We start from the raw sequence: 23,762 nt of genomic DNA on the forward strand, positions 1-23,762 counted from the left end.
CTTGTTCGGAGGGTTGTTTGAAATGATTTATTGAGTATTTTTCGTGAACTTGCTGCTGCTAGTCTTGGTAAGCCTAACGCATCCTATTTTGGCAAGCTGCTTCGCCCTGCTTTTTTCCGTGCTCCTTTTGTTGCCGTTAAATATGTTGCTAGCTTCATATTGTCTTGGAGTTCACGTGCCATCGGCTTTATGCTCCTGCATTCGTTGTCTACTTGTTCCGATCGCTACTTGCATTCCAAGTCTTGTATTTTGATTCTGGCGTAAAACGTGCGGATCAGTTTTCCAGCGCTTTGCGCCGTGGCTAACGAGGTAGCTGACTTTGATGACGTGATAGCGCGAGCGACACAGTGTCAGCGGCGTCAGTGTGCACGAATCAAGTATCGTCAGGTAACGCAGGGCATCGTCGAACGCAATCCGTCCTGGCATGTAGCCTGTTCTGCAATTTTTCTCGCGGGGTACTGCGAGAAACCTTACTACCCCGCGGAAACGATCCGTGCACGCTGCATGCAGGGAGCGCAGCTCCACTTTCGTGGGTGGCCTGGTGAATGGGAGAGCCCAGCAGCCGCCCGTACATGGGCAGCATAGGTACTCAGCTATCGCTGAAACCAACCGCCCACTGGCTGGCTTCTTGTGCAAGGAGGCTCAAGCTCCAAATGTGCAAGTTCGGGAGAAGTCAAGCCGATAAGATCGCCGTTTGTGCCAAGCTTGACACTTGTGTTAAATAGTGCTTTCAAGTTTGGTGTGCTCAAGGTAAACAAGTGACTTGTTGTTCATCTATGTTTTTCGAATTTGTTCCTTCGAATAATACTATTGTGCTTTCATGATATGCAAGACTTCAAATGAGCTGCGAATTCTAAGCAATATCTAGGCAGCTATTATTGAATGCACACGAAACAATGTTTTGTCTACCTTGAAATTTTCTACATAGGGTACGTGGAACTGCCAGCTAGCAAGTTTAATGAAAGGTTTTTATCTGCTCAATTATAGTAAAGAGGTAGCAAGGGATAGATAGGATAGCCCTCCCTCCTTGGTATACCAGCTGATCGTCTGGCCGCGTCTCATAACTTCGTTCACAATTACCGCATGGATTTTATTTCCCTAACCTTTGCCCCAGTGCCTTCTTCAACCCGGTTAGCCAACAAAACGTCATCCTGCATCTGTTCTGATTATGTATTTTGGTACGCTAGTTTTTTGTTTACTCGTGTTTGGCTTGGAAGTCAACATAACCAACGACAATACTTTCATGCCCACTCAGTTGGATGGCCAGTAATGGTGAGAGCTTCTCTCGAAGGCTTACAGTGGATTCACGAATTCTGATTGACTGTGACATCAATGTACCCATCCGGAGCACCCTGTGGAATTCAACTTGACGTAAATACTTGTGTTCACAGCTGGTAATTGTCTGCTCTGTGTTTCGGGGAGGGGGTGAACAGTAAAAGTTTCTAATTGCAAGGAGATATTTCATGTTCTTTTGCTTTTTGACTCTGTGCTGTGTAAAAAACTGTTTCGGCTAATTGCTTAAGTGACTATGCTTAGTCGTTAGGGCCATAATACAGTGTCCCATATTTTGTTTGCAACGATGCATACCCAGCAGAGCCCAACTGCTAGAAAGCACATTCTCTGGTGGTGGTAATTAGCTTGAAAAAAAAAAGGGGGCACTGAAACTATTTTTTAAGCTAACAAGCCTAAAAAACAATTTATGGAACACATCTACGAGGGAATGGCTCCTGTACAGCTTGACATTACCCTCTCCCGAGAGTACTTAATACCTTGTGCAGGAACTGGAGCCAAGGACACCTATGTGGACGTGAATGTCTTTATTGTTGTTTGTGAATATTGCAGTACAGCTGAAAGCTGTAAGTATCCTGGAAGGCTTCAAGAATAAAATGACTCCAATGAACGTACTTCTGCTTTGGTGTCAACGGGCAGCATGTGAGCATTGATAAGTGCTTCGCTGTTGACATTTTTGTTACACAAAAACAGGCTTGATCAGGCACTGTAGCAAGTCCATGAAAAAACACGGGAAAGAAACGACAAAAAAGCTGCGAACACATGGACACTGTTCATCACAGCACCTTTCCTTGTACTTCAGTACTGTTATTGTCGCTGTATTTTTCCCCAAAATATAAATCAACTCTCCCAGATTCACACCTTCAGACAGAAAGCAAACATGGTGTTTGTCAATGACAAGTGATTCTACCAAACTTCCGTGGCTGTGAAAAAAGTCAGTAGCTCTACTTTCTCTGCACGATCTGTGGTGTGAAGTTCCTTTTCCAAATAAAACGCAAGGGTTTCTTGGCACAATACACAGAAAAAGTGCCAAATAAGCAAGTGATGCCTTCTAGCACTACACTACAGTCCTCCAGGAAAGCCAAACAACCAAGTGATCTTTTTGCTTGAGTGCAAAGCTCTGCAGAGAAGCCAAGAAAGATTCCTTTTTTGTTGACACCAGTCTAGCTGGCCAGTATCTGGCTGGCAAGTGGGCATTTGTTTAGTGACCACTGCTTAGGGGCACAGTAGGCAGGCTGTTGCAGAGGCTACGAAGAAAAAATACAAGGTTCGTTCATTAAAAAGACTTCTTTGCCCAAAAAGCAAATGACATCAATTTTATTGTAAACTTCAAACAAATAAGATAGTACAGAAAATGTGTAGAGCAGTGGAAGTTCCATACACATTTTCCAGCTATTTCTCTATGACATCACAGAATCTTGTTTGTGCAATTGACAGCCACCAACCGAACCCACCGTAAAAAAAGCGTAACTGGGCAATTGCAGTGGGGCCTCCATTCCGTTTGATCGTATCACTTGAGTGCTAACGTACAGATAACTGCATTTACAGTGCACGTCCATATGACGTCACTCGTGCCCATATTACACCAATGCAGTTTGAAATTGGGATGTTTTTCACCATTTCTTTTGGTTAAACTTCCACCATTACAGCCTATCAATTACATTTGCAGTGTGTTCGCTGCATATACCCATGGACAAAAACAATCCGCTGAGGCTTTCACGTTCCAGGCACATCTTAAGATTCTCTTTGACGTAGACTATTGAGCCTGCATAGAACCCATGGGTTTTCATATGATGGAGACATGATGGTTGGCCAAGTGTATACCCTTCCTGTTACCGTCTGTACAGCTTCTTCTCTGACCCTATCGGCTGGGTGTCCTGAATTAAGTCCTTTGCATGAGGGGACTCGGTAAAATATGGCCAACATAGCATATACTGACACATATACAGAGACGTGAAGGTTATGCCAATGCAGCAGCTATGGCATGAAGCGCCTAGCTAGTGTACCTTTTGGAGGACCCAGTTCCTAATTTGTCGTAGCATCATGTGTGTGCCAATGTGAGGAGCTGAATGCATGATGGAAACTACCCAGCCACAATCTGGGCCACGGGATACGAGACTGCCAATGTTCTCACTCTTTCACATACTTTGTATCGCAGGTGTATTTCTGCCACATTTTACTGTAGTGAAATGGCTCACCACTACAGCTGCAATAATTTCTTCTGAAAAATCTTTTCAAGCGCTGAATACCACGCATTTATGATGCAAGCAGCACATGATCACCAGACTTTTCCGCGCACAAAACTTATTTCGGGTAAACAATTCTAAGCCACAATTCAGTCCACTCGAAAATACATACAAAAAACGCGACAAACTGCAGATTTTCGGGTCTTCTTTGCTAATCTCCTTAAAGGGGAAACTACTGTGCTGGGTTGTACGCGGTACATGTGTGGGAACACCAATGATTACCTTTTCTAGCTATCCGTGGTTTGCACTTCTAATGCGCACATGCGACCAGTAAAATATCAGTGGCCGCGTCCAGCCTACGTCCTGAGCACTGTAAGTTCCGCGCTGCTGTCATTTTGAAAACACACCGCGATTTCAGGCCACCCATTTAAGCATTCTGAACTTGCCGTGGTGCAAACTGTTGATAGCAGATGCCGCCGCGCAGACATGCCGCAGCAGGCTCACATAATCACGCTCGGACGGTGTCTTTTCTTGCGTGGGACGTGGGTTGTTCGAACGGGGCCACTCGGCTGCGCGATGTCGTAGATCTAACGCAGGTACTGTACCATCGGCATACAGCAGGCGGTCACAGGTCAGCATTACTCGAGAGGATTTCGCTACCGTGTGGAAAGGCTGGCTTGGTGCCCGCATACGGCAACGTTCTCGCACATTCTGATAGTGCTTCTAACTCTATCAACTCTGCTTCATCTACGTTGTCGTCGACCCAAGAAATTCAGGCATTCAGGGCTTTCGGCACTTTCGGATACGCCATACCGCCAACAGCGGCAGCATCGGCGTCGGCGGCTTCCGCAAGAACGAACAAAAAAATTCTTTTATAAAACTTCTAGCAAATGAGTGGCTTCCTAATTTTTATTAAAATGTAAAAAAATGTGCTTTTTGTATTCTACTACGCAAACTAATAACAATTGCTGTTAATATGACGTCACTATGACGTCTATATGACGTCACGCGGGGCAGGAGCCGTTGCGAGGGGGCTAAATCTCGTGCCCCGCGCGGGGTTCCAGACGCTGCCTTTCCCAAATCGATATTTTGTACCTACCCCCACTCCTGCAATAGCCCCAAAGGGGCTGCAGTATGTTTAAATAAATAAATAAATAAATCAACCGCAAACTGATTACCACTTCAACATTCCGTCGACAGATGACAGGTTTCCACTTTTGTCCGGAGTTCATGGCGGGACGGTTAAAAACACACGGAGCTGGTGGGAAGTAAAGTCCCTTCGAGGGACTTTAGTGGGAAGTAGTGAAAAAGCGGCAATAGGCTGCGCGCACAAAGAAGCAAAAAAAAAAAAAAGAACATTCAAGATGAGGGGCAGTTACGGTGGAGCCAGGACTAAGAAAAGAAATAAGAAGTGCAGAAACTACTAGTTCAAGCGAAAATTGAACGCATGTGACTATTAAAAGCGCTTCATCATGTACTCATGGCTGGAATCATGTAAACGCGAAAAACAACTAAAGATGCGCAACCTTGGGTCCCTGACAGTGACGGTAACGTCCTCTGGGGACAGTGCCTTGAAGTACCTTAAACCAGTAGCGCACCAGTTGGGGTGGGGTGGGGTTACCCCGTGGATCCACCGTGGTCCGTGAACCCACAGAGCTCCGTGGATCCAACCCACCTCCCCTCTCCTGCAACGCACCGACAACAGAAGTTGACAGAGCGAAGTTTGAAATGTAGTCTGTGTCTCGGAAGCTTCTGCTGTTTGACATTCTTAGTTAAATCTCGGGGGAAAAATACTGTTTTAGCTGGTATTAAAAAAATAAAAGAAAAAGAATTTAAGACTGTGCGGAACAACTTGTGTGTTAACTTGAAGTAGTTTAAGAAAAAAAAACGAGAAAATTTTGAAGTGAGAGAAAAAGTGTCCGTGGATAGAAAATTACTCAAGGCGTATATCCCTGGGGAGCTTAAATTAATCCGTAGCCACCCCCCCCCCCTCCCCCAACCCCAAACACCCTACCATGTAATCCTAGCCCACGTTAAAACGCAATTAGTACAATTTTTGTACGGCCACATTATACTGCTTTCTGAACTTTTGTGTGCCACCGCAATCACGAGATTTGTTTCATGTGTCGATTTTCGAAAAAAAAAAAAAATAAAACGGGCGTTGAAATTTTTCGTAGGGACTCAGTATTGTCGAGCTTGCCTTCTAATCTGAAATCAAATCTAAAAATATGAGATAGAATGTATTTCGTTTTATTTGAAAGCTAAAACAGCTGTTTTTTTTTTCTGTACTAAGCATCGTACGAGCTGAAATAACACCCTCTCCCGACTCCCGTTAAATAAAAAAAGGTTCGGTTTTCGTTTATATATATCGGCCTGAGTTTATAACATCCTAGCGAGCCATGCTAGCGAGGAAAGCGGCAATTTTTCGCGCGCAGGTAGGAAACCCAGTGAGCACGGACATTATCTTTCCTCCATGATTGGCGCACCCAGGATTTTTGTCTGAAGGGGGGTTGAAATTTTGACGACAAATATAAAATATAATAATACATGCATACGAATGTAAAAATAAATGTAAATATAAATGTATATAAATAATAAAGATAAATATAAAGAATAGAAATATATGAATACAAAAGTGCAGTCGTCGATATTTTCTTATTTTTCACACAAAAATATTAAGCGACAAAGCAGCCGCCATAACACATACAATTCGCCTGCAAGAGAGAGAGAGAGAGAGAGAGAGAGAGAGAGAGAGAGAGAGAGGGAGAGAGAGAGAGAGAGAGAGAGACAACTTTATTTTTTTTTCCCAGGAAGCCAGAAGGGGAAAGAGTGGGATTTCCCTGCCCTTTTTTTCAGTTGTCGGCCAGGAGTCCTTGACCCCTGGCGGCTTCTTCAGCTTCTTGGACAAGTAGTTGCCGTAGTAGTTCTTCGGAGCTGAGCATGCCGTTTCCCGTTGCTCCTCATTAAAGATGTTTATTCTTTGTGTGTCTTTTTGCTTTGTGCGTGCCCTTATTGTGTGTTTGAGGTCTGCCCTTTGGCCGCATGTTTTGCAAAGATCGCTGTCTGTCCCGGGGTAGTAATAGCTTAAAGTAGGTTAGGGAAAGTTCTTGTCTGTATTTGTCGCCAAGCGATGGCCTGGGATCTATTCCGATTGCCGTGTGCCTATGGGTATACTTTTTCCTGCTGCAAGATTTCTCTATTCGCTCTTTCCAGCGACGCTAGTGACGCCGCGCGGAATTTGTCCGAAGCCGGGAGATGGTGATCGGCGGACCATTCGCTCCGGCGGAGGCGGCCGGCGGCATCCGTGCGGGCTCGCAGAAGCGATAGGAAAATTGTAATTGCATATATAGTACTCGACAATGCCGTATAAATAATCGGAAAATATAGACTGAACGAGCGTTCATATTCTCTCAACTTTCTTAAAGCTATATAAGCTGCATGTAAACGAAAGAGCTTTGGGATTCATCGGTGTCTGTTGCGGAGAAAAATTGAAGTTTTTCGGACAGACGCGTGCGTACGTGGGACCTTAATTATTCTTTACTGAATTACGCCTGCCACATTTAATCGTTATTTGCGGTGAGGACGCTGATTTTGTAGGCTTTTTGTATAACCTTGTGATCGACTCTTTCGGGTACTATTTACATTCACTGCCGCATAATATGTCAACCGATCATTCGCTGATCTGTTGTTAAATTGGCTCAATTCCACTGCTTCGAAACATATAAGAAGCAGAGGCTGTTCAATCCGCTTACTTTAATTTCAATAAAGAAACAACTTAAAACTTTTTGCACGCGAAGGCGAGAAGCAAATGTGGGGATGTGTTTATTGATTAATCATTGAATACCGAAATAAGTGTGTCTAAGCGAGATGTTTTAGAAATGACAATATTGTAACTGGGTCTGGTAGTTCAAATGCGAGCTCTTGAATGCATTTGGTAGCCCCCATTTTCGTTTTGGTAATAAAGATCGACGAACTTAAAAATCTTACCGGCAGTCAAATCAACATAACGTAATTTCAGCCGTGAATTAGTTTTTAACGTAAATTAGTTATCACAAGCCAGAAGCACACCTGTAAAGTACTGCCTGTAGTTTAACGGTGTACGCTTCAATATCACACGCCCGTGTACGCTACATGTACGCGTAAATACGTCGGCTTAAAATATATTTTTTTTTCATATAATGCTAACACGTTCGTTTGTACACCACTGGATACGACGTAATGGTAGCCTCTTTTTTGCCGTTTGACTACTCAATGTCGTGACTAGGTTTTACTACACCCAAGCAAAACACCGCAATACGCACATATCGCCCGCGCATGGTGCGCACGGGCTTCTGCTTAGTGTTTACGCACGGAAATGACCACGCCTAAAGTAAAACGTACACTGAGTGACGTGCACTGCAATAATGTCCCAAAACTTAGCGTTGCACATTCTGTAACAGGTTGTTTGCCCAATAAAGCGGGGTTGTTCTCAAACTACTTCCGTACGGCCTGAGCCATGCACCGCCGATTGCCTCGCACGCACCGCTTTTTTTACACCGCAGCAGACACCCGAAACGAATCGAATGTTGTCTCGCGATCAGCAACGTATGCATGCATTTATTTTTTAAGAAAAGAGTTGTTTCAAGCGGAGCAATGGGCTTTCAGGCCGCTACTGATGCTGGCACGCATGTTGCTACGGGGGCCCGCCCGATCACCGTCTCGTCCGCCATGATGATGATGATGATTAAAGGCCTCCCCTTTGAATCGGGGTGATGGCGTGCGCCATCTAGCCTATCTTAGTAGTTTGAATTTAAATTTAGTCCCTCAACTCGGATTTCTTTTTACTTCTGCCCTGCCGCTACCCCTGGCTGCGATGTTATTTTATCGACTTCCCTGCTTTTTTTCCACCAGTACTCTAGCCGCTGCTTAGTAATACCTACTGCTGACCAGTTAATGCTTCCATCAATTGCGAAGCCCAGTGCCTCAGGAAGTAGGACTTTCCCCCCAATTCTATCCGGCTGAATCTTTTCGCATCCTATTACTATGTGGTCGATTGTTTCTTTATCCCTGCCACATACAACACATGTCTCATCCTGGGACGAATATTTGCTCATGTAAGTTCGAGTTCTCAAGCAGCCAGCCCGCGCCTCAAAGAGCAACGCACTACCTTTATTGTTGTCATAAAAGTTCTCTTTCCGGATCTCTTTTTTGCTTGCTTTGTAGATTCCCAGCGATCCCTTCTTTTCCATCCTCTCTTTCCACATGAGCGTCTCTGTTTCCTTCACTTGCTGTTTAACTGCCCCCCCCCCCCCCCTTGTATATTTGCCGCGGTCAAGGTATATTTAGTCGCCAGCTTTCGCGTCCTCTTCCGCCATTGGGTGTCCACACTTTTAAGGTACACGTACCTGTGCACTCTGGCTGCCCAGTTCTTCTCATCTAAATGTCTAAGCCGCTCCTCAAAACGTATCTTACTTTGCGCTTCCCTCGCCTCAAATGAAGCCCAACCCATATCGCCTTGTACCGCCTCATTTGTAGTCTTACAGTGAGCTCCCAGTGCTAATCTGCCGACTGCCTTTTGGTTAACCTCCAGTCCCGACAGGATATCGGACTTTAGGCATAATACGGCATTCGAGAACGTGAGCGCCGGCACCATTACCCCTTTCCAGATGCCTCGCACTACCTCGTACTTATTGTAACCCCAAAGTGCTCTATGTTTCATTACTGCTGCATTTCGTCTCCCTTTCAGTTTGAGGTGTTCTTCATGGGCATTCAGGTAGCTTTTTCCGTCATTAAGCCAGATCCCCAAGTATTTGTACTTATTTACTAATGGTATGGCCTCCTGTTGAATTCTTATTGGTGCTGTATGATCTTCCTCGTTGAACACCATGACTGCAGATTTCTGTGGGTTAAAATGTAGGTCTAGGTACGTCGGCCAGTTTTTGAAGGTCTTCCGCATTATCTGCCAGCAACACTATATCGTCCGCGTACATCAATCCCGGAATCCGTTGCTCCACCAACTCTCCATTGCTTCGGTACGACAAGTCAAAGCCTAATCCACTCTCCTCTAATCGTCTTTCCATTCCTCTAATGTACAGTGTGAACAGCAATGGCGAAAGGGGGCACCCCTGCTTTAAACCTCTTCTAATGTATACCGGCTCTGTGCCTGTACGCCCTTCCCATGTAATATGCGCCTTGTTATCCTCATATATTGCCCTTAGCAGCCCCACAAAATCTGACCCAATCCCCTCTTCTTCCAGTATATGCCACAGCAATCCCCTATCTACGTTGTCATAGGCTCCCTTTATGTCCAGAAACAGTAGCCATGTTGGTCTGCCCTGTGCTGCCGAAATTTCGATGGTCTGGGTTATTATGAAAATATTGTCTTCTAAGCGTCGACCCGGCCTAAATCCATTTTGCAGTTCCCATAAAATACCGTTACTTTCTACCCACTTCAACAACTCGACTTTGATGGCTTGTGTAGCTAATCTATAGAGCACTGACGTGACTGTAATCGGCCTGTAAGAGCTCGCCTTGTCCTTCTCTCCCTTGCCTTTATAAATCAAACTCATTCTGCTTTCGCGTCATTGCGTGGGAATCCTCTCGGATTTTATAGCGCGCTCGATGGCTCTATACAAGTGCGTCTTTCCCGCTGGTCCCAAATGGTTGATAATCTCTATTGGGATACCATCCGGTCCTGTTGCCGTACTTTTAGGAACACTGTGTTCTGCCTTTTTCCAGTCCAAAAATTCGATATTAAATTCTTTATCTGTCGCTCTTCTATTGGCCACATGTGTCCGGGTAGCCGATATCTCGCGTGTTTGGCCGAAAGTATTTGCTATGACTCCATGTAGGTATTTTAAAGCGCTGTCCCCCAGAAGAACGTTACCGTCCCTGTGAACCGTATCTGAGTCTGCACCTCTTTAGTCGTTGTTCCCAATGTTTTTAAATGATTCCAGAATTTTTGGGGGGCGCTCTTATCCTTCTTACGTATACCTGATACCCATTTCTCACTCGCAGTTTTAATCTTTGCTTGTACTAGTTTTTGCACCTCAAATTTCTTTTCTCGGTACCGGCTCCACCGTAACTGCACCTCTTCATCCTGATATCCCATTTGTTTTGCCTTTCTGTGCAATCTAGAAGCCCGTTGTCGCTCTTCAATAGCCAGTTTAATTTCCTTGTCCCACCAGCTTTGTGGTTTCCTTTTACCCCTCCAGCGGTTTTGTTTCCTTACGTTATATATTTCCTTCTGTATACAACTCACAACCTCGTCATATTCCCACACCTTCGTGGGCTCGGCCTCTAATTCTCTTTCGATGCTATTGACAATGTCTGCTACCTGCTTTTCGCTCAATTTCGGGAGCCCAACCTCCGGTGTTTCCTGCCTAGCCCCTCCACTGTCAAATTTCAGGATTATACGCCTGTGGTCACTGCCCAGGCTGTTTTCTCCTTCTTCATCTATCGTCATTTGGTTTAACCGCTCGTACGTGTGCTCCGAGACCAGGCCGTAGTCTATGCAAGACTGTCTATTGCCGCTTTGCCACGTTATCTGCCCGTCGCATTTATGCTCCCGGTTAACTATTACTAGTTGCTGTTCTTCACACATATCTAGAACCATCGAGCCGTTATAGTCCGTATATCCATCTAGATCCTCAATGTGGGCATTTAAGTCGCCTACTAATATCACCTCGCCGGATTCTTTAAATTTCTTTATGTCCTTCCTGAGGCAGTCCACCAACTCTTTATTTTGTTCTCTGGCGTCATTCCCTGTCCACAGATAGGCCACTCCCAACCGTGTCTTTTTTCCACCCACCGTTCCACAAACCCATAAGTGCTCCTTACAGCACTGATTCTCCCTTTGCCAATTGCCTCCTCGCCTAATCAACATGCCCACGCCCCCACCTTTCCTCTCTCCCGCTGCCCTGTTGCACCCCACCCATACGTAGTCATCCATCACTGGTGGCTCCTCCATATCTCTCAGGTGGGTTTCAGTCAGGGCGTACACGTCAATTTCTTCTTTCTCGAGTTGGGTTTGTATCTGGAAAGAGTGGATAGGCTCCGGAACGATCGCCGGGTGGCGCTGCACTCTCCCCGGAGGTAAGGACCTTACCCGGAGGGGGAGTACGCCGGGGCGGCGGCCTATTCGGCACGTGCTTTTTTCGCTGCGCGCGTGCTGCATTTCTCGCGCTAGGAAGAGGGCTGGGTAAAATTTTTCTTTTGACTTATGAAAGCATACACATTAGCACGTGTCCAGCAAGTTCGGTTTACACGTAGAGTAGCTACTGGGTCCATTTTTGCTGGTGCTTGTCTTGTCGTCTGCTAGAAACGCGTTACGTGCCAGTCTAACGGCCGAGCGCCCCGGTGGTTTCACGGGATAAAGAGTGCTCTTGTAGGCGACCATTGGTTGGTCTTACCACCTCAGTCATCGCGAAACGACTGCGCCTGGTGAACGGCTTTCCAGTGCCCTAAGCAGACGCCCCTCGGCCCGCTCCTCCGCGTCTGGCAAGTGCACGCGCAGCTCGCGCCAACGTTACTAGTAACGTTGGCTCGCGCTGTCTCCCGCACCGCCTGAGGCATCCAGCCTCCTACTCACGAATGCGACAAAGAGACCGCCGGCTGCGCGAGCCACTTAAGCCAGCACGTACAAAGAGCGGCGGGAACGCTCCTCACTAGCCCGAAACGAAAAGATGAAACTGAAAGCGAAAAAAAAAAAAAAAAACCCCACATTGTTGCATGGTGAGCTGCCACGACAGTAACAAGGCGAAAGAAGAGGATCCATTCGTTAAATTCTGCATATTCCCCGCGAAAGCGCACCAAAAGGATAGACGGTAAGCATGGATCACTGCAGTACGAAAGGTGAAATAAGTTGACACATTTTTGTTTGTATCTGTGTGCTTTCAGTTTACATTACCCGGCTTTGAAAATGCAAACCAGTGTTCTAACGAGTCCTCCCCTCTACACTTTTTTAAATGCATGATGCCAATGATTGTTTTCCGCTATAATAAATGAACTTCGGAGTTGTTTGGCTGGTGCCGTTCGATATCGTCCATATATAACACAATAGGTTGTCTTTTTGCATGGGTGAAAAAAAAAAATAAAAAAAGTTTCTAGCGATTTACCTGGCTGTAGTAGCTCTGGTCCATCTTGTCATTGTGACTTGTGTTCTGGACGGGATTGCTGCGTTGTTAGCTTTTTTCCCACATTTAGAAATACTGGTAATTAATAGAGGTATACACCAAATTCTGTATATTATAGTAATTAAAAGTTATACGTCACAAGCTGTCCTGTTGTTTCCGCGAACTGTCACGCTAACCCATACTTGTACTCCAAGCGGGTGACAAACATTGCGAACAAAAATTTCTTCAAGGACAAGTAAAATGGAAATGCGGCGCTGTCAGCGCACCCCTTAATTAGCGTGTGCCTTTCTAATGCGTTTTTATAAGATGCAGCTGATTGTTTCAAGAGTAAGAAATAACCTATTAACCATAATCAATCACGTTTATCTTACATTTCTTGCAAGCGTCAGTGTTTCTGCAGTCCAGAAAGTCCGGATGTCAGAAGCGCGAGCACGCGAAGGGAGTAACAAACAAGAGAAAAGTACGCTGTGACCAGCTGAACAGCTGTCGCCTTGCAAAAGAAAAGAGCAACCGACAACCGCCGAACAACGCGTTTCCCCCCTTAAAATCGTCGGGACAGTCTGCCGGTCGAGCGGTGGGAAGCAGGCGGCGCGTCTGTAGCAGACGACAAGACAAACGTCGACAAAAATGAATTCAGTAACTACTCTACGTTTAAACCGAACTTGCTGGACACGTGCTAATGTGTATGCTTTCATAAGTGGAAAGAAAATTTTACCCAGCCCTCTTCAGCTTCGCCTTCCTATACGTTGTGAGTGGGTCTGTGTCATCTGCTGTTTCATCTGGCAGCGTGTCTGCAGGGGGTTGAGGGGGCTCGGTAGACTAGAGCTCGAGCAGCCTCATCTGCGGCTTCATTGCCAGGCATTCCGGAGTGCGCTGGAGTCCATATTAATGCGGTTTTGGTTTCGGGGTCTCGTTTTATGTCTCTAATAATACTGTATGCTGTTTTCGAGATGTAACCTCGTGAGAAGTTTAGGATTGCTGTTTTAGAATCGCTAATTATTCTCTTTGCCTTTCCAGTGGCCATGGCGAGGGCTGTTGCCGCCTCATCTCTGATCTGCGGGTATTTGGTCATAACTGTGCAGGCTGTCACAATAGATCCCGTGTCGCCCATGACTACACATATCTTAGATTTTCTTTTAAAAGGAGGAATATAATAATGGACACACCTTTACATAACATGAGGAGGAGGAGGAGGAGGAGGAGGAGGAAGAATAAACTTTATTTTCATATTAGTTCTGGAGCCATATATGGCAATGGGGCCTTCTGATTCCAGAAGTCCCTGGGCGAACGCTGCCATGCGGGCCCTTTCAACCAGCCGAAGCTGATCGCCGGGTCCGGGCTGGCTAGCTTGTCATGATTTGAAGCGCAACAAAAACACGGACGAATAAGCAGAGTAGACGAGACAGGCGCATGTCTTGCTACTCTTTTTCTTCGTCCGTGTTTTTGTTGCTCTTCAAATCATGGCAACTATTCACCAACTAGCCCAGCAAGTTCTTGGCTAGCATGTCTTCCCACTGCTCATGGTTGGGGGAGGGGATGGGGATGGGGGAGGGATGGTGTGTGGGAGCCCGCCCAAGTCATGGGGTAGAGTGTACACGGTTGGGAACAGTACTTGCAGGTGGCGGAGTAGGAGGTGGGGTGGATGGCGTGGAGGAGGGTGCCGTGCGGGTATGTGTTAGAATGAAGGCGGCGGTAGGTGGTGGCTTCTTCCTGAGTCAACTTGTCGTGGGTCGGGGGTAAGGTGCGGCGTTCGAGGATATCTTTGTATTTTTGAGGCACAGAATGGTACGCTTCCGACGGTGGCGCTGGAGTGTTTGAGGGGAACGTGCGCGGGTGGCAGCATGAGCCGTTTCATTCACCTCAAGGGAATGTAGAGAGGGGTAAGAGGGTTAGGGATGGATTGTAGGATGCGGAGGGCTAAGGCAGCAATGGGACCGGCGGCGTAATGGCGACAGGCGGCTTGCGAATATGTGACTATGGTGGTGATGTTTTGAGATGTAATGGCTGCGAAGGCTATTGCAATTTCTTCTGCAGTTGTGGAGTCATTGCCAATTACTGCTGCGGAAGTCAGTTCAATTCCTCTGTGGTCTACTGTTGCGAATACTGTTTAAGCGGCATATTTAGCGGCGTCAACGTATTGGATGTCTCGTGGCTTGACTTGAAGCATCTTGCGAAGCATTCGAATGCGTGCTTTTCGGCTACCCTGATTATGAACCACGGGATGCATATTCTTGGGTATTGGGGCGACGGAGATGCAATTGCGTAGTTCCAGGGGGATGCGTTGGCGGGGGTGGTGGGTGGCAGGAAGTTGGTAGTCGAGGCGACGGAGGAGGTGACAACCAGTGTGTGAGAGCTTGAGCCGTTCGATCTGGTTGACATGATGGGCCTCTCGAAGTTCGTCCCAGGTGTTTTGAGTCCCCATCTGTAGCAATTTGGCAGTAGAAGCTGTCGGGGGTAGCCCTAGTGCTAATATAGGCTTGCCGGATGATTATGTCGAGTTTTAGGATTTCAGTATTTTTGAGAGCCAAGTATGGAGTTCCGTATACGTGCTGCGGCTAATTAGTAGGGCTTGAATGAGGCGCACGAGGTCGGTTTCTTTCAGTCCTTGTCGACGATTAGCAATGCGTTTGATGAGGTGTGCGATTTGTAATAGCGTTTCTTGTAACTTATGAATAGTAGAAATGCCTGCGCCGTCTGATTGGATATAAAGTCCCATTTGTAGGGGTGCTTAGGATGGGAGTGCCATGTAGGCGTAATTGTGGGTCTGGGAGAAGTTGTCGTTTACGGCCTTGCGAGCGTTTTTGGAGGACAAGGGCAGATTTTTCTGGTGCACAATTGAGGCCACGGACTGTATACGGTAGTTGTCGGTGGCGTCAATGGCTTCTTGGAAGGCGTCTTGTTCCTTAATCGAACCCCCTGTGGTCCAAATAGGGAGATCGTCTGCACAAAGTGCGTGTTGTATGTGTGGAATTTGTTGTAGAAGTTGCGGAAGTTGTAGCATGGCAAAAATAAAGAGGTGCGGGGAAATGACTGATCCCTGAGGTGTACCACGCGGTCGGGCACGAAAGGAGATGGATCGCTGGGGCCAAGGTTGAGGTTGGCTGTGCGATCAGTAAGAAAGTTTTGTACGTAATTGTATATACGTGTGCTTCAGTTAGTTAATTTTAGACCTTCGAGTATAACCTGATGTGATAAATTGTCAGAGGCTCCTTTCATGTCCAGGGCTATAGGATAGCGCGTTTGGTTTGTGAGCTCAGTTGTGTAAGGTGGTGGTGAACGTTTATTGGAGCAACAGGGGAAGTGGAAGGGGTGTGGAAAGCCTCCTTAGTCCAGAAGGCCTCGTGACCACGCTTACTGGAGAGCCCGGGAGACCAGGGCCTGCTGGCGGGCTGGGTCCGGGCTCGTCAGCAGGACTTCATCTTTAACTGTAACCGGACGTCTATGAGCCGATTGTTAACTATATACATGTTCATATAACTTGCCTACACCCGATGTTAAAGATACGGGACGAAGATTTTCTAGGGCGACTGGCTTCTCGGGCTTCGGAATGAGCGTGATTTTGGCATGTTTCCATTAAGGGGGCAGATAGTTTGTTGTCCAGCAATGATTAAAATAGTCAAGAAGTGCGGCTGTGCATTCGAGGTTGAGGTTACGGAGTATTTTGTTGTGTATGCGGTCTTTGCCTGGTGTGGTGTTACGAGTGAGATTGCTGATGGCGAAGGCGAGTTCAGGGAGTGTGTAGGAGGCGTCAAGTTCGGGATTTTCTTTTCCTTGGTATACTTACGAGGTGGAATGTTTGATGGTTGTGATGCGTGGTCTGTTGTAAGGAGCTGTTCGTTGAGCTGAGTTTCATTGAGGTGGGGATTGTGAATCAGGCGACGGATGGCGTGGCTGGTGTCTGCTTTGCTGGGCTTAGTACCCAGCGTGGAGCGGACGATGTTCCATGCGGACTTAGTGCTGAGAGTCCTTTGAAAGCGGTCACAAAATTGTGTACTGTTTTGTTTGTGTAAGGGGCTAGCATAGTGGGCTGCCTGTTGTGTGATGTGGGCGATGCGTGTTTTGAGTTTTTTTGTTGGATTTTTGTTTTTTCCACCGGCGGATAAGCCATCGGCGGGCATCCCACATATGTAGCATATGCATGTCCACCGAAGGATGATCTTTTGTTATAGCTTGAGTGCGGGCGTGGGCTTCGACAGTTTTGAGATCTTGGGTACATATTTCAATGTCTTCTATTATGGTGGGAAGATGGGAGTCACCAAAGGATTTCCACTCTGTGAGTTTAGCATGGCCGATTTTTTGAAGAATGCGGGCGTGACTAATGGGTAATTCAATGATATGATGATCACTGCCTAATGCTTCGTCGAGGCGGGTTAAGTGGCTCGTGGTATGTTGTGAGTGTATGTAAGGTCGGAAGTGGAATCTCGTGCCAGGCTGTTGCCGATGCGAGTGGGGTATGAGGGGTCGGTCCAGACGTCCAGAGCGCGAGGTGAGCTTGTAGGGCAGCGTTGCTCATTTGCGTTCCTTTTTTAATGGTCTTGGGATAACCCCATGCAGTACGAGGGGCGTTAAAGTCGCCGAGAAGAACTAGGCGGTGATGTTTTGTCGTAACTAAAAATGTCCAACAATAGAAGCTTTCGAGACTGCAAATTTCGCTTGGCCAGCTTCGGTTGTCGGTTCCGTAGAAGAGCGGGGAGGGAGCTGGGGTCGACAGACCTCTGGGGGGAGGGGGTTACAACCCCAGTTACAACAAACACACACACACACACACACACACACACACACACACGCGCACACACACACACGCACGCACGCACGCACGCACACGCACACGCACGCATACAAACACACACACACACACACGCACACACACACACACACACACACACACACACGCACACACACACACACACACACACACACACACACACACACACACACCAGGCGGCACAGAAAGTGTGTCCCAAGACCGGCCCGTCTATGGCCGCCTTCTGGCATGTCCGGCCAGCATCCAGGTTCTGGCAGCCACTGATCGTATACGTTGACCGGCCAACATTCGGCAATCAGCGCTTCGGTATTTCTCCGGCCCCCCGTGTTCAAACGCACAACGGCAGCTACCCGGCTGCCAGATATTCAGTTCATTTTCGGCTGCCGATGTTGAGAAAGAGAACGGCCAAAGTAGCCTTAGGGCATCCGTTTTCCCTTCGGGAAGCGGTGTTCAGCCGAAGCACGGCAAGCGACCGGCAACAGAAAATCCGTATACTTGTGGCAGTTGGTGTTCGAAAGGAGACCGGCCGGAGCGCGGCCGCCGCACATTCGCTGTTTCAACGGTGAACCACGCGTCCGGCGGCAGAATATTCGTTTTCTTCGGGCAACCGGTTTTATAAAGGAGGTAGGTCGACGTACGGCACTAGAATGTGCGCTTTTCATTCGATTAGCGGTCCTCAGCCGAATTACGGCAAGAGAACGCCCGCAGAATATTTGGCAACCGGTGTTCAAGAGGAGACCAGCCTACGTAAGGTCTCAAGTTATACGTCATTCTTTCGGAATGTGGTGTACAGCCGAACAACGGCACGCGTCTGGGCGCCGAGAATTCATGCACAGACGTGTTTGGAAGGAGAGGACGGGTTTTTTCGTTGGTGAAGAAAAAGCCGTTACGGAGCTGAACGACGCAGACGCGTTTTTCATCTGCTCGGTGCTTCTACGTTTTTAAACGAACGAACTTCGTTTGTCGAACAGTAATGAGTGTTCTAGCTGAACGGGCAAGGTGCAAGTGCTCACTGGACATTACCATGGAACCTTTTAGGCCATCGGAATGCAATTTATTGCCACAAGAAGACTGTGCCACACCGACGGATGAGCTAAGCCCCGCCAGTCACAGCCGCTACCACACCTCGCCCGCCGGCTTCGTCGACGCATGAGCTCGAGGCTATTTCCCACTCAAGAAATGAAGCGCATTGGAGACATCGACCCGGCAAAGATGTCCGACCCTAGACGGCGGTGGTTCACCAAAATACCTGGCCTTAAAGGGCGTCGAGCAAGCGGAACCACGCAGGAGCTCAACCGGCGCCTCATCAACGAAATGCAAGGGCGCTCAAAAGCGCAACTTTGCGGCTATTCTTCTTACAATAATACTGCGAAAAACAATGTTGCACTATTTTGTTGGGGTAAATGTAGAAGAGGCTAAGCTCGTGCATTGGTAGGCTCAACTTCGTGCCCGGCACTATTTTACTTTATAGGATTTTATGACCGCCTATTTAGAAACAAGTGTTATTTTAAATTTGTGATAACAGCAGAGCCTTGTCAATGACGAAGCCAGGATGTTAATTTAGTTGCGGTGTTTTAAGGTGAGCTTACCTACACTTGGGATATGACTCATTTGGTTAAACATAATCGCCAGCATCCTAGCAAACACGGATTTCGTCAGGTTTTTCCGGCTAAAAGCAGCTTGTTGAGTTCGCGCACGATTTGGCTCTAGCTATAGATAAGCTTAAAGTACTTGACTGTATTTTCTTGGACTGCAAAAAAGCATTTGATGGTGTTTCCTATCACCTTCTTGTTAGTACATTGCGGGCTATAAACTGAATGAATCGGTTATTGCATGCATAGCCCAGTATCTCTCTCTAAGACAGCAGTCGGTTGCTCTCAATGGTTGTTCGTCCGGATATGTTCCCGTGACCTCAAGAATTCCCCAAGGCTTAGTTGCGGGCCCTCTTTTTTTCTGTTATATATAAATGTCATTACTATTGGCCCCAAATCGTTGTTCGGAATGTTCAGGAATGGCTGTGTAGTTTACTGGACTATAGCGCATGAACGTGATTCCGAATACCTACAGCATGATTCGAATTTAGTAACATCCTGGTGTGCTGATTCAGAAGAGTCGTTGAATGTTAAGAAGTGTGTTAACGTCACCTTTACAAGAAAACCTTCATTCCAATTGAATAAGTATACCGTAAATTACGCTACTTTAAGAACGTCCAGGGAATATAAATAGCTAGGAGTGTATTTAACGAGTGTTTAGAGCCTAAATAGGCACTTTCACAACATAAAAGTTACGGCTGTACGTGTTTTTGGCTTTCTGAGACATATTTCAGCGAACATCCATTTACATAAAAAAACAACCGTATTTCGCTCATGTGCGCTCGATGTTGGAGTACACATGTGTTTTCTGGAATCCCTACTCCAAAGAGCTGGTTGATACTCCCGAAAACGTGGTGTTTTTCATATTTCGCGGGTTTTCTTTATCAGTCAGAATAAATGAGTAGGCAATTATTTAGTCGCTGAAAATACCGCAGTTAGATGCCCCTCGTGGGTACCTACAAATGACTCATTGGCACTTCAGTGATTAGGACATTTATTCTCGAGTTAGATAATTAATTACAATTAATTTGTTAGTTCTCATTAACGAAAAAATTACTGTCCGCTTCTTCACAGTGCTGCAAATATACTGCACTAAGTTTTCTTCGAGTTACGCCATTGCTCTTTTTTAAAATCTTGGTGCATGATAGCTGGGACACCCTGTAAACAACAAAATTGGTCAAGCAACTGTTGTAAAAATAGTTGATTTAGTCAGAGCATGAAAGTGTTCAGGAAGATTGTCCTAAATGAAACCGGCTAAAAGCGGCACTTTCATCTTTGTGAAATTCAACCCACTAAAGTATGCGCCTTCCGCCTCCTCCCCTCCTCCTTCCCCATTTATTACAGGTAAGCCGCCACAGAGAGGATATCACAAAATATCAGGATATCAAGATATCAGATATCTATTGTAGCTCTGCAAAGAAATTAGTATTTTCTGTGTGCGACACTAAAAGAGGCACAGCAATTAAAGGAACGACCATTTGTGAGCACTGCTTAATAAATTAATTTTTCGGTCAACTGACGCTGATAATTAAGTAAGGCTGCGCTGAAGGCTGGACGGCTGGTGGTGGCGCGCAGGCTCACTTTGATGTGGGCGCAGTGTACCCAAAATGGTGGGTTTGTGCTGCTGCCAAGCGCGACTGAGTCATCTGCTTGCGCTGCACGCAGGGGTCGTCCACCGGCCTCAGTATACAGTTAACGTACTGTGGCTGAACTCCAATGTGCGTAGCATAGCCGAACTTCCGGCAGCTTTACCCCGGCAGGAGTCCGACGACCGCATCTCGGCTGTCCTCCGGTGGCCGTACTTCGGCCGCTCGCGGGTGGCTGTGGAATGGCCGGTGCCCTACGGCTGGAATCGGGCCGTATGAACGTAAGCCGGTCGACTGGCCGACAGACGCTGGCCGTTGGACAGCCACGGGAGTACGGCCGTATACGGCCAAAAGGCCCACATTTGGACACGGGCCGAACACGGCTGCCGGAAAAAGGCCGTACAGAAAATCGCCGGCCAAAGTACACCAGCTTGAGTTAGGCCGAAAGCCTCCTGTGCTGCCTGGGACGCACACACACATACACACACACACACGCACATGCGCACACGCGCGCACACGCGCGCGCGCGCACATACACGCACGCACACGCGCACACACACGCACGCGCGCACACACACACACAAACACACGCACACGCGCGCACACACACGCACACGCGCACACGCACACGCACGCACCCGCACCCGCGCGCACACACACACACAAATTGTGCCTAGAACAATAGGGCAATGGACGCAAATGGTTCTTGCGCATGCACACATACTGGCAAGAGAAATATGCAGATAGAATAGTGCAAACCGTATAAAAACGGAGTGATCTTCGATGGCTTCCACTCGAGATAAACAGCATAAGGGGAATGTATACATTGAAAGATAAGAGAAGATAAAAAAGCAAAAAGAAAGAAGAACAAAGGTTTGCGCTGTTAGCGCTTCACGCCGAAATAACAGCATAAAAGTCAGTCGTACATCACGAGGACAAGAATGAAAAAGCGCGAAGTTATGGCATGACAAGCTCACGGACATGCTTGCGAAAGAGAATCGGGGAATTATTAAATATATCTAAGTATTCAGGGCACCTTCTGTACAAACACTGCATTCGGAACAGAGGGCACAAGCCCCGCAGACAGTTCAGATTATGAAAAACATCGTGTTTCCTGGTCAATTTCTGCGGCACATAGAGTGGAACATGTAGCAGCACTACGCAAGACACTGAGCCGTGAATAATTTTGAATAGGTAAAGAAGAACCGCCTTATTCCGCCTGGAGATTAATCGTGGTAGCGTCAATGAAGAAGATGATCCACAGTCATTATTACCGGCGAAGCGATGGTTACTGATAGATATAAACTTATTTTGGAGCCTGTCAATGAGCATACAGTTTGTTTTACACGTGCTGTTACAAAAAACACAAGCTGTTACGTATTCAGCGGCTGGACGACCGACCGAGGAACAGACGATTCACGCAGTGCCAGGAAGACAATCCCGTTTATTCACTCAGTGACGCGCCTTTTGTGCGCTGTCGAACCAATCAGAGCGAGGCAAAAACAAAAAAAGAGGAGCCGATATCGCGGCAAGCAGGCAAGCTTATCGGAAAACCAAAAGAAAGAGCGTGGCAAGCTCGGCGAATGTTACAAAGAATACTCAAGCTGCGGGCGACAAATAGTAGTGTAGAGCTTGAGAAGAGAATTGGGTTCTTTGAACTCCTTCGGTATCCGGCACACAACACCAAGGGATCGAATAGCCCTACGAGTAATATGGATATGCGACGAGAAGCTCAGTTTACTGTCAAAATTGACACCAAGGTCGTTAACCTCTACCGCCCGTGGTAGCACTTCACCATTAATGTCATAGGGGAACAAGATGTTGCCAGTTTTTCTTGTGTATGTAATTACCTTAGTTTTAGATGTATTGATAAGAAGTTTGTTTTAAGCGCACCAGTGCGAAAATGGCGATATTGCTCTCTGGAGAGCAGAACAGCTTGCAGTGTTGGAAATGAATTTAAAAATTTTGACGTCCTCAGCATATAAGAGAAAATTGCAATCCTTAAACACCGGCGAAACATCATTTATAAAGATTGAAAAAGGAAGTGCCCGAGTACACAGCCCTGACGGACACCACTGGTGGCCTCATAGCAAAGTGAGGACTGCCCATTTACACTCACAAAACGTGACCTTTCACATAAATAATTGCATAAAAGGCAGGTGAGGGATGGGTGTATTTCGAGCTGAGACAGTTTGTCAAATAACAGACCGTTGCAGACGACATCAAAAGCCTTACTTAAATAAAAGTAAACGACATCAAGTTGGCCTCTCCTCTGCACAGCGGCCGAGGCGTGCAGCATGAAATTGACAAGACTGGAGGTGGTTGGAGGTGGTCGATCGCCCCGTTTAAAAGTCATGTTGCTCAGGTATCAATGTGTTTTATACGGAACGTGAGTAGCATATGCAATGTTGTCTCAAAGAGCTTGGAAGCAGCGCATAGAATAGAGATTGACCGGTAGTTCGTGGGGTCGAATTTTGACCCTGACTTAAAAACTGGAACAATTCGTGCAGTCTTCCAACGAGAGGGAAATCGGCCAGTTTTAAGCGAGGTTTGAAATATACACGTCAACACAGGAATAAGGAGATCACCAAAAGCCTTAAAGGAGCCATGAAGACAAAAAAAATTGCCACCATCTTCCGCGAGGGGACCCTGGGGTGATGCAAGGCATCTCACGGGGTTCAATTCGCGTTTCCGTTATGTTGGTTACCCAAATGTGGTTGAAGTGTAGCGAACCTTAAATGATGCTCAATCACACGTACATTTCCAATTACGCGGTAGCAGGCATGTTAGTGTCCATTTCAACTAATCGGAGCAGCAGTCGGAGCAGTAGCAGCAAGAGCGACTGACGGAGCGATTGAGGAGCGCGCTGCAGATACCGCGGTTATATAGCCGTTCTGCGAGAGAAAGTGATGAGAGAGAGACACGCATGCGCACTAACGCACAGCTGGCATGGCGAGGAGAACGTGCTAACGCAGCTGGCGGGCGAGGGGAAAGGAGGAGGGTTGCGGACGGACGCCGGATAGAGGGAGGGACAGGCCGAGTTTAAGAGATGCCTCGCATCTAATACAAGTTGGGTTTATTAGAACGACAGCTTAGTGCCGATAACACTGATACCATATCATCGCAATCTTCGAACAAATAACGGAGATATTAAAGAAAACGTGTGAAGCAGTCGCGACCCCATAGCCAATTTCCCGCAACTTTTCTATGACGTCACGGAACCTTGTTTG

Source organism: Haemaphysalis longicornis, unplaced genomic scaffold, assembly GCF_048455015.1.
Source record: "Haemaphysalis longicornis isolate Haplotype H1 unplaced genomic scaffold, Haemaphysalis longicornis Haplotype H1 scaffold_7, whole genome shotgun sequence".
Taxonomy (NCBI): Eukaryota; Metazoa; Arthropoda; class Arachnida; order Ixodida; family Ixodidae; genus Haemaphysalis; species Haemaphysalis longicornis.